The 9,557-nt window shown below is 50.0% G+C and overlaps 1 pseudogene; it reads right to left on the bottom strand.

Moving 5' to 3' along the window:
- Positions 1 to 2,532: 2,532 nt before the first annotated feature.
- Positions 2,533 to 3,488, bottom strand: LOC136533478 (uncharacterized; annotated as a pseudogene).
- Positions 3,489 to 9,557: the final 6,069 nt, after the last annotated feature.

Genomic DNA, 9,557 nt, shown 5'->3' with positions numbered 1-9,557 from the left:
CCTGGCCTCTGGGATGTCATGTCACCTTTAAGATAGTTGCTTTCTCAAGTTGATAACAGAGGGGACCAATGAAGGAACAATAACCAGATCACAGAACTGGACATTTCTAATTTTAGCTACTACTTAGCTGTTGCTATAGTGGTTTTATGTTACTAGCCTGTCCTGTTATTTCACCCTCTGGTCAAGCAAACGAAATGGCAAAAACCTCTTGGTTATTTTAGTTCAATGCTTCTTTGTTTGGTTTGCGCCTTCATGATTTGCTTATGTTGCTTCTTTGGTTCCATGTTAGCAGGCTTTCCTGTTATTTCGCCTTCTCATTAACCAAAAAAAAGGAACTGGACATATATGTTATTTAATTCAGTGCTTCTTTGCTCTGTATCCAGCTCCATGATGTGCTTTAGTTTAGAAATAGGCAACTGCAATTAGTATTGGATTTGATACTTTTCTCCTTTTTGTTCAAAATATTAGAACTAATTTTCTGTATGTCGCCTTTCAAGTACATAATTGTTGATGGCTTTATGTTTTATGTAGGCCTGCAACGTAAATTTTTTGGCGGTTACAAGGTACCATGGGCTTAGGTATGTGGCCTCCATCAAAATAACAGTGTCGACGTGTAACTAATGTATTGATGTTCTTCTTCCTTCGTTATAGTAGTTTCCTATCCGCTTATATCCTGTCTTATTTATGCACAACAATCAATCTAATGTGACTGTTTTATTCTCAGTTACCCAACAGTCAAGTATCACCATGCGTTATAGTGGTTTCTGAGCATGTCTTCCTATTCTTTGCATGTGACAGTTTGCATGGAAGTATAGTTTATTGGACCTCACTTTAAACTAATAGCAGACTGTTAGTAGCACTGGTAGCATTTTGACCTTTTATGATTTGGCTATTGAGTACCGTTTTGAAGTAATACCAGTTGGCATTACTCGACCCATGCATATCAATTGATACTAATTGACCTTTTACAACAAATTTGTTCAGTACTATTTCAACAAACTACATGGATTGATTAACATATTAGTTTCCAAGCAAGTGTAATCAATATACTTTCGCTTATTTAGGTTCATATAAATAAATATACAGTGTACTATAGGCTGGTCAAACCGATTACACATTGATTACAGGTTAATCTTAATTACTGATTGATCGTGCCATTCTCCTTGATGTGCATTGATCTACTTTTCTAATAGTGCTCGATTACATCTCCCAGTTGATTGAATATTGCATCTCATGTGATAGAGGAATCACGACAAAATAGGAAGTAGAAAACTATTGTACTATCCATATACACATTGCATGTTTGCATGCGCCAGCATACATGGCAACGAGCCTCTCCCGGCTCCCCTGCGCCTTGCTCCAAGGAAAGAGAATTAACACAGAAGGAAAGAGAATTAAGACAAAAGAAAAGAGAGAGACTGCTATCAATCCTCTGCTATAAATCCTGTGGCCTCGCCATAGCGCCCATCCTCGCCAGCTGAGCTTGCCCTCACTCGCACCGACCTCCGCCCTCGCGCCCTCCCTCGCGCACAGGCTGTGCTTCGCCATAGCGCGTCGCCATCGTCGTCGCCTGCCGCCATCACCTTCGCTGTCTTGCTGTGAACTCGAGGAGGACTGCGGACTGCCACGAGTAGCTTCCAACATCTTCTGTCTTCCACAAACATCCACCCTGTTAGTGAATCACATCCTGCCCTGATGCGTTTCTTTATTTGTTATTGCCTCTACTGCTTGTGTGATCTGAAATCATTCATCTTTAAGAGTCTTGGATAGATACGTGCAGAGACTATGTGATGCTTGTTGTCGTGGTAGTGGTTTGGGAATGGTTGGTCCAGTAATTCATCATGAACCCTCTGTGTTTCTGCATCAAGTTCTTAGACTGTGAACCTGTTATGAATGGCGTTGGGGTTGTTGGGATCGAGATGAGCGAGTTGAGGGAAATGGCGGCGATGTGCGTGCTACAGTACCCGCGGGTACTATTCATGTGGTGGTGGCGACGGCTAGGGCTAGGGGCGCAGGGGGAGGCCGGCCGCGGGGCTTCGCCCACGGCCGGCAAGAGAGAAGGGATTTCCTTCTAATCTCTTGCTTGATTATAGATTGATACATCTCATCTCATTATATAGATGTCTGACTTGGCCCCTAAGTAAGCGACTAATTAATCCTAATGGGCTAAGGCCCAATAGGCCCTTGACTCCTCTAACACTACACCCCACCTGGACATGTAGCTCGTCCTCGAGCTGCAATCTAACGATGACACTAACGATGCCTCCACTAGACACAAATCTAACACTTAAAAATAAGCCTTTTACATTTTGGCTTATTTTATTGACCTGAAGAAGACTACGACTCTTTATTTTTGACTCCTGAAGATACGACAGACATCCTACGCTTGCTGGACCAGCACGTGTGTAGCCACCTGGATCCCATGGAGACCATCGGAATGAGAGGGGTGCATGGGTATGGCCACCTAGAATTAGTGGCAACAGCAACCAGCGGAGACATGCTCGTGGCGGACGGTGGCGGAATGCGATGGCGCTAGGCAGTGCGTCCTCGCCGGTGACAAGTAGGGAAGCTGCTCCCATATCGCCGGTGCCGCAGAGTTGGAGTTCGTCGCCCACGAAAAAAACACCATGCTTGCGCCTGAAGACAACAACAGGTCGGCGCGGTTGCTGGTAGCCGTCCGACCAGGCGAGGTCGACCGACCATGCTAGGTTACGCTCCCCTATGCTAAGGTCGACCGCCGCCAAGGTCGCCTCGTGCATAGGTGAGCGCATCTTCTGTAGCCGCCGGCGCACTAGGAGGCCACGCGCCGCAGCCTGCAGCCGCACCGCCGCAAACACCTTGCAGGCACTTGCCCGCGCAATCGCCTTCCTCTCCGTGAGCTGCAAGGCTGCTGCTGGAGGGACGACTGGCCGCCGTCACTTGAAGATGGGGTGTTGTCGTCCCTGCCGGCGCGCTAGGAGGCAATACGCCACCGCCTGCAGCTGCGCCACCAATGCCTAGATGTCATCCACGCCCCCGTAGAAGACGCCATCGCTGTCCTGCTATGGCGGCACGGGGCTGGGGGTGGTGAACGACGGGATCAATGAAGGAGAGGTGGAAAGCAGCGTGGGACTACTGCTTGGCACCCACGTCGGCTGTGCGCCAATGTTATGGACGAGGGTCGCGAGGACGTCCATCTGGCGCTGCAGGTGGTCGAAGGTCGCCATCCACTCACCAAAGGCGCCTGTGGAAGGTGCAGGCTGCTGCGCAGGCAAGGGCGCCACAGTGGCTGTGGCGGTGGTGAACACGGGCGGAGCTACGGAGGACAGGGCCGGCGGTGCTGCGGAGAACAGGGCCATCGCAGCCCAAGGATGTCTACCGAGCGGCGTGGAGATGGGCACGGCGGCGTAGGATCCGGCCGACGGCGCTGCGGAGAACAGGGCTGGCGCAGCCCAGGGATGTGCGCCGAGCAGTGTGGAGAAGGGCACAGCGCCGTAGGATCTAGCCATGGTCTCTGATACCAGATGTTATGTGGTTGCTAGGATTAAGAGGAGAGAGCCGAGGGTCGCGCCGGCGGCTGGCGCGCTACAGTACCCGCGTCGCTACAGTACCACGGGTCCTGTTCATAGTGGCGGCGGCTAGGGCTACAAGGGCGCTAGGGGAGGCCGGCCGTGGGGCTTCGCCCATGACCGGCAAGAGAGAAGGGATTTCTTTCTAATCTCTTGCTTGATTATAGATTGATACATCTCCTTTTATTATATAGAGAGGTCTGACTTGGCCCCTAAGTAAGCGACTAATTAACCCTAATGGGCTAAGGCCCAATAGACCCTTGACTCAGTGTTAGAGGAGTCAAGGGCCTATTGGGCCTTAGCCCGTTAGGGTTAGTTAGTCGCTTGCTTAGGAGTCAAGTAAACCTCTCTATATAAGGAGAGGAGATGTATCAATCTAATCAAGCAAGATATTAGAAGGAAATCCCTTCTCTCTTGCCGGCCGTGGGCGAAGCCCCGCGGCCGACCTCCCCCAGCGCCCTTGCAGCCCTAGCCGCCGCCGCTGTGAACAGTACCCGCGGACACTGTAGCGACGTGGGTACTGTAGCGCGACAGCCGCCGTCGCTCCGCTCGACTCTCTCCTCTCAATCCTAGCAGCCACATAACATCTGGTATCAGAGACCATGGCTGGATCCTACGCCGCTGTGCCCTTCTCCACACCGCTCGGCGCACATCCCTGGGCTACGCCGGCCCTGCTCTCCGCAGCGCCGCCGGACGGATCCTACGCCGCCGGTATTCAGTTTGTGTCTAGTGAAGCCATAGTTAGCATCATTGTTAGGTCGCAGCTCGAGGACGAGCTGCATGTCCGGGTGGGGAGTAGTGTTAGAGGAGTCAAGGGCCTATTGGGCCTTAGCCCGTTAGGATTAATTAGTCGCTTGCTTAAGAGCCAAGTAAGCCTCTCTATATAAGGAGAGGAGATGTATCAATCTAATCAAGCAAGAGATTAGAAGGAAATCTCTTCTCTCTTGCCGGCCGTGGGCGAAGCCCCACGGTCGGCCTCCCCCTGCGGCCCTAGCCCTAGCCACCGCCACCACCATGTGAACAGTACCCGCGGATACTGTAGCGTTGCGGGTACTGTAACACGCCCATCGCCGCCGCTTCCCTCAACTCGCTCCTCTCGATCCCAACAACCCCAACGTCATCCATAACAGAACCTCTATCTGTGCCTGAAATTGAATCGTTACCGCAGCCATTTGCCATGATTTCGTGCTTCCGGTTACTTTGATTTGATGTTTATTGCCTGTGTTCCATCTTTCCATTGAGCTGTCATGGTCCAAACACGTACGGCAGCGGCGGATCCAGGAAATATTTTAGGGGGGACTGAACAACACTGCTGCTCGATCTTAAGTCTCAGCCCCCCTACACTATAGAACTTTGCCTAAAAATTTATAGGGGCTCTACAGTAATTTGCACTGCTTCGGTTTGGGTAGGGGGGCTTGAGCCCCCCCCCCCCCCCCCCCCACCCCACTGCTGGATCCGCCCCTGACGTACGGGGACCATACACATGCACATGAATAAAATAATATAATGGAACATCTCATAAGCAAATAATGGTGAATACAATTTCAGCAAAAAAAATCATCACACAAAACTTAGTGTGACGCTAGAAAACACAAGCAGTCTAGCACTAAGAGATGAAAGATTAGAAACACGTCGGAGAGAGTAATAATTACATAATATTAGAAAAACTACAGTTCGGCATGTGTGTCTCTTGGTTGCCCTCTTTAGGTGAGTGCATTCAGCACCATCGCGAGGTTTGGATGCTCACTGATGTCCACCGCTTGTGCGCCTGCCATTGTTTCCAAATGCTCCCGGCGTCCAAGGAACAGGTGCCTGCCAGTTAGTGTGGGGTGACTGTAGAAGCTATCACCAGCGCATGCAGCAAAGGCAAGTTTGGACAGCTCTCAGTCTCGGATGCTACTGGTTCTTATGCACCTTGGTCTGGTTATCTCAGAAATTATCTGATCAAACAGATCAGGTGATCAGGAAGGCATATTTTCATGGAATGACAACACCTCTTAACCATAAGATTGCAGGAATGTGAGAAGCTATCAGAAATATGTCAGATTGCGAGTAAAATACATACAACAGAAATTCTAAGATAGATATAAATAGGATGTGAGAAGCTATTAAATATGTCTTACAGTATTGTTATCTTATCGTGCGATCCGTATGTTTTTAGTATAAAAGTTTAGTTGTCCCGTAGCAACGCACGGGCACGCTACCAGTATATACAGAAGAGCAGTTTATTACTTGGAGGACTGGATATGCAGTAGGCATATAATTTCTTAGGGATTCATTCCATCAGGTGAAATGCACATAATTTCAACCAATCATGTTTACCATTCCAAAAAAAATACATGGAGGAAGATAGAAGATTTGTACCATGCTTATCAGAAGCCACCTACAATCCCTGAAAATATTCAGGCAGCATATCCATAGGTAGAAGAGCATCTGTAAATTAAATCATCGACTAATTGGAGCCTACATTTGTAAGACTACACAACGCATGTACCTTTGCAGTCGAAACGCAGGTTAGCAAAATAATTTGTGCTGACCATATCTCATAGGGGCAATCCATCGAGCACATGGTATGCAACTCTGGATTCATTCAAAGCCAAGCACAATCAGACAATTGGTGTAAGCAAATTGAGAAGCAGCTTAAAATTTTAATAACAAACAAAAAGTAGGGAGTAATGGAACACACAAAGGTAGAACATGACCTCCATATCCATGCGTACCTTCTGCGTGGCTTCTGTGCAGGGGGAGGCTGAAGAGGAAGAGGAATCGAGAACAGGCGAGGAGCGAGCGTACCTTGCTGTGTCTCCTGCGCTCGCCGGCGCCGCCAACGGATTGATTCGAAGGAGGCAGAGCCTCGCCGATGCTGGGGCTTCCGCGTCGGGCGGGGGCAGGGGCGCCGGTCCGCCCTGCCCGGGGCTGTCGTGCCAAAGGCTTCCTCTAGGTCCGCGCCCGGCGTGACGCTGAGCGGAGGCAGCGAGCGATGCATGCGGGAGGCCCTGAAGGTCGGAGTCGAGCGAACGGCGGCCGACAGCGCGTCACTGCCGGCAGCGGCGCCGAAGGAGGGGCGATGGCGGAGGCAGGTGCGCTGCCCGGGCTAGGGCGGAGCGGCCGAGGCCCGAGGATATATACTAGCGGGTACCCCGGCGGGCGAGGCCGCCCCGCCGCGTCCCCTGCCGGAAGCTCGGCCCGCCCCGCTGCCGCGACCCCTGCTGGACCCGTGCGTCGATCTGCCACCATGGGGAGACCTCAGCTGAGGGACCGGCGTCTCTGGCTGAAGGAAGGGCGCCGTGATTTCCTGGGCGTCGGCGGCCGACGGCTCCTCCGCCCCATCCTCGTCTCCTCCGGCTTCCATCTAGGGTTTTGTTTTTTCACAGGAAGAGAAGACTGACGGGGGAAGAAGGGGAGCGAGCGTGCGAGTTTCGCCCGTAGCGACTGCCGAGCAGGTGGGTGCGACCAAATTAAACGGAGGGGTATTTTGATACTTATTAAGAAAAACTGACATGGTCAACAAACGGATGGATGGCCAAAATAGACGGAAGTGCCATATACGGAAGTTCAAAATTTTCAGTGTCAAATACGAAGGAGTGATTTGTTTCAGTGCCAAATACAGAATTCTTCCTTTTTTTTTTGATAAACGGCATAAAATTTTACAATGGCCCTGTTCGGCTTACCCTATATTTGACTTGTTCGGCTTATTTTTTCAGCCGAAACAGTATTTTTCTCTCACAATAATTCAGCCGGAATAGTGTTTTCAGCCAGTTTGAGCCAAGTTTCAGACCAGCGAACGGGGCCAATAAGGTAGGATTAGCATATGAAGATTTGATATTGTAGGATCTCCGGTCATACCTGATTCGTCTACAGCGTACACAATACATTATTCCCAACTTTTTAAATATTCTACATTTGAAGATATTTAGGTATGATCGTTTATTTCATCAGCTGGTACAACACTTGATTGATAAATGCCTGCCTTATTTATGAAAAAATAGAACAATTTAATAATACTGATTCCCTATCATCTGAACACATCTAGAATAATACCTTTGTTAATCATGACACTGGAATGAAAATATTTTATACTATCAAGCAAAACAACAAATGATTTGAATAATGTTTATTTTGGCAACGGTGTGGCTAGCGTCCGGACATCCGGACGCCCGCCCCGCGCCTTCTCGTGAATGCTGCACCTACCCGACATTCGCGACTCCGCGCGCTCGTCGGTCGAGCTCGAACTGCCACGGCGTGATGGAGGGAAGGAAAGGGAGGGGAGGGAGAGGAGAGGACTGGGCGAGTCGAGGCGCGCCGCACGAGGTAGGAGACGAAGCCTTGCGACAGGGCGCTCTGTCCATCAGCCACCGGCGTCATTACAACATGTGCAACACCCGATCTACTTTTAAAACATCCAGATAAAACATTTGCAACATACGTCTGAAGACAGATGAAACACTTTACACATGTGATTGAAACATGTGTGTATAGTAATTTACAACATGTGCAACACCAAGATCTACTTTTAAAACAACCAGATGAAACATTTGCAACATACGTCTGAAACATCAGAAACACTTGAAACATTGGCTTGCAACATGCGTATTTTGTCACTGCAACATCCAGACATATTATTTGTAACATCTAGATGAAACACTTTGAAACAAAAGTTTAAAACGCCTGAAACACTTGAAAACATATACAACATACAGATCTACTTTTGCAACATCAAGATGAAACACTTGAAACAAAAGTCTGAAACGCATGAAACACTTGAAACACAATGTTCGCCACGTGACCATGGCTACCTAGTGGGGAACTACGGTAGATTGGCGAGGAGGATAGGGAACGGATGGAGGGCACCCTAGCGGAGTCACTAGAGTGGCAACGGCGATGGCCCTGACGATAGGGCGGGCGAGAGGTGTGCTCCCAGCGATGGCCGTGAGGGGGACGTGGACGCAGGTGCGGACGTTGGGCCGTGGCGCATCGGAGGCAGAGGTCTTCCTGGCCGTCGACCAGGCGTCTGCCCCCCGTGGTGGAGGCGGCAGTGGCAGTCGGGTGGCTACGGTCTCCCTCTCCACGGGCGAGCGACAGTCGGGCAGTAGCGTCGGTCGGGGGTGGGGAACGCTACGGCGGCCGATGCGAAATGGAGAAAAAAGTGTCTCTCTCTCTCTCTCTTTTTGAGAAACCGTGTATGCCGTGGTGAGGGGAGCAGGACAGTGAGCCGGCCCGCAGGCTAGCTAGGAGCGTTCAGACAGACGATGCAGGACGCCGCCCGCGGTGGAGCATTATTGTTTCGGCAAAGCTTAATAATGTGTCAACATCTAAACACTCAGCACCTCGTATTTGCCGTAGGACTCGGATTAAGCCATTAAGGGGGTATATACGACCAAATAAAACAATAAAGTTTTACATAGTATACGTGTGAGAAGTTTTGGAACTCTGCCATATAGTTCATTCCACGATTCTACTACAATCCTGGAACTAGGAGCACGGTTCGACGACTAGGATCACAACCTTGACAACCTTGCTCCCATCTACGGCAACTTGGTCCTTTGACCACAAACTTATTTTGTAGGCTCTGTTTGGAAGTGGCGTACTGTTTTTCACCTGTAATTGGTTGTGCACAAGGTTACAGTGGTATTTTTTTTCAGTGGTAAGCTTCTTGTTTGGGAGGCGAGACAGCTTCATGACGCATACAGGAGAACAGCAAGCTAGCTACTGTACAAGCCCATGAACATGGCGACGGTGGCCCTCCTGCGGCAAGCCCACCACCTCGCGCGCTGCCAGCATCCGAGGCCGACGACCTCGAAGCCGGCGAGGATGACACCGGCGACTTCACCGGAGCTCGTAGCTGAGGATGCTCCCCACCATGTCCAGCGGCGGATCCACAGGGGGGCCGGGGGGCTCTAGCCTCCATAATTTTTTGATTTCAAAGCCTAATTATTGCAGCAAAAGCTTAATTTCATCATTAAATCTTCATACAAATCAATATCTCCATTGTTTTAGCCTCCTTATCCC

The sequence above is a fragment of the Miscanthus floridulus genome, unplaced genomic scaffold (genome assembly GCF_019320115.1).
Source record: "Miscanthus floridulus cultivar M001 unplaced genomic scaffold, ASM1932011v1 fs_896_2_3, whole genome shotgun sequence".
Lineage (NCBI taxonomy): Eukaryota > Viridiplantae > Streptophyta > Magnoliopsida > Poales > Poaceae > Miscanthus > Miscanthus floridulus.
This window is presented reverse-complemented; position numbering and strand designations above follow the sequence as displayed.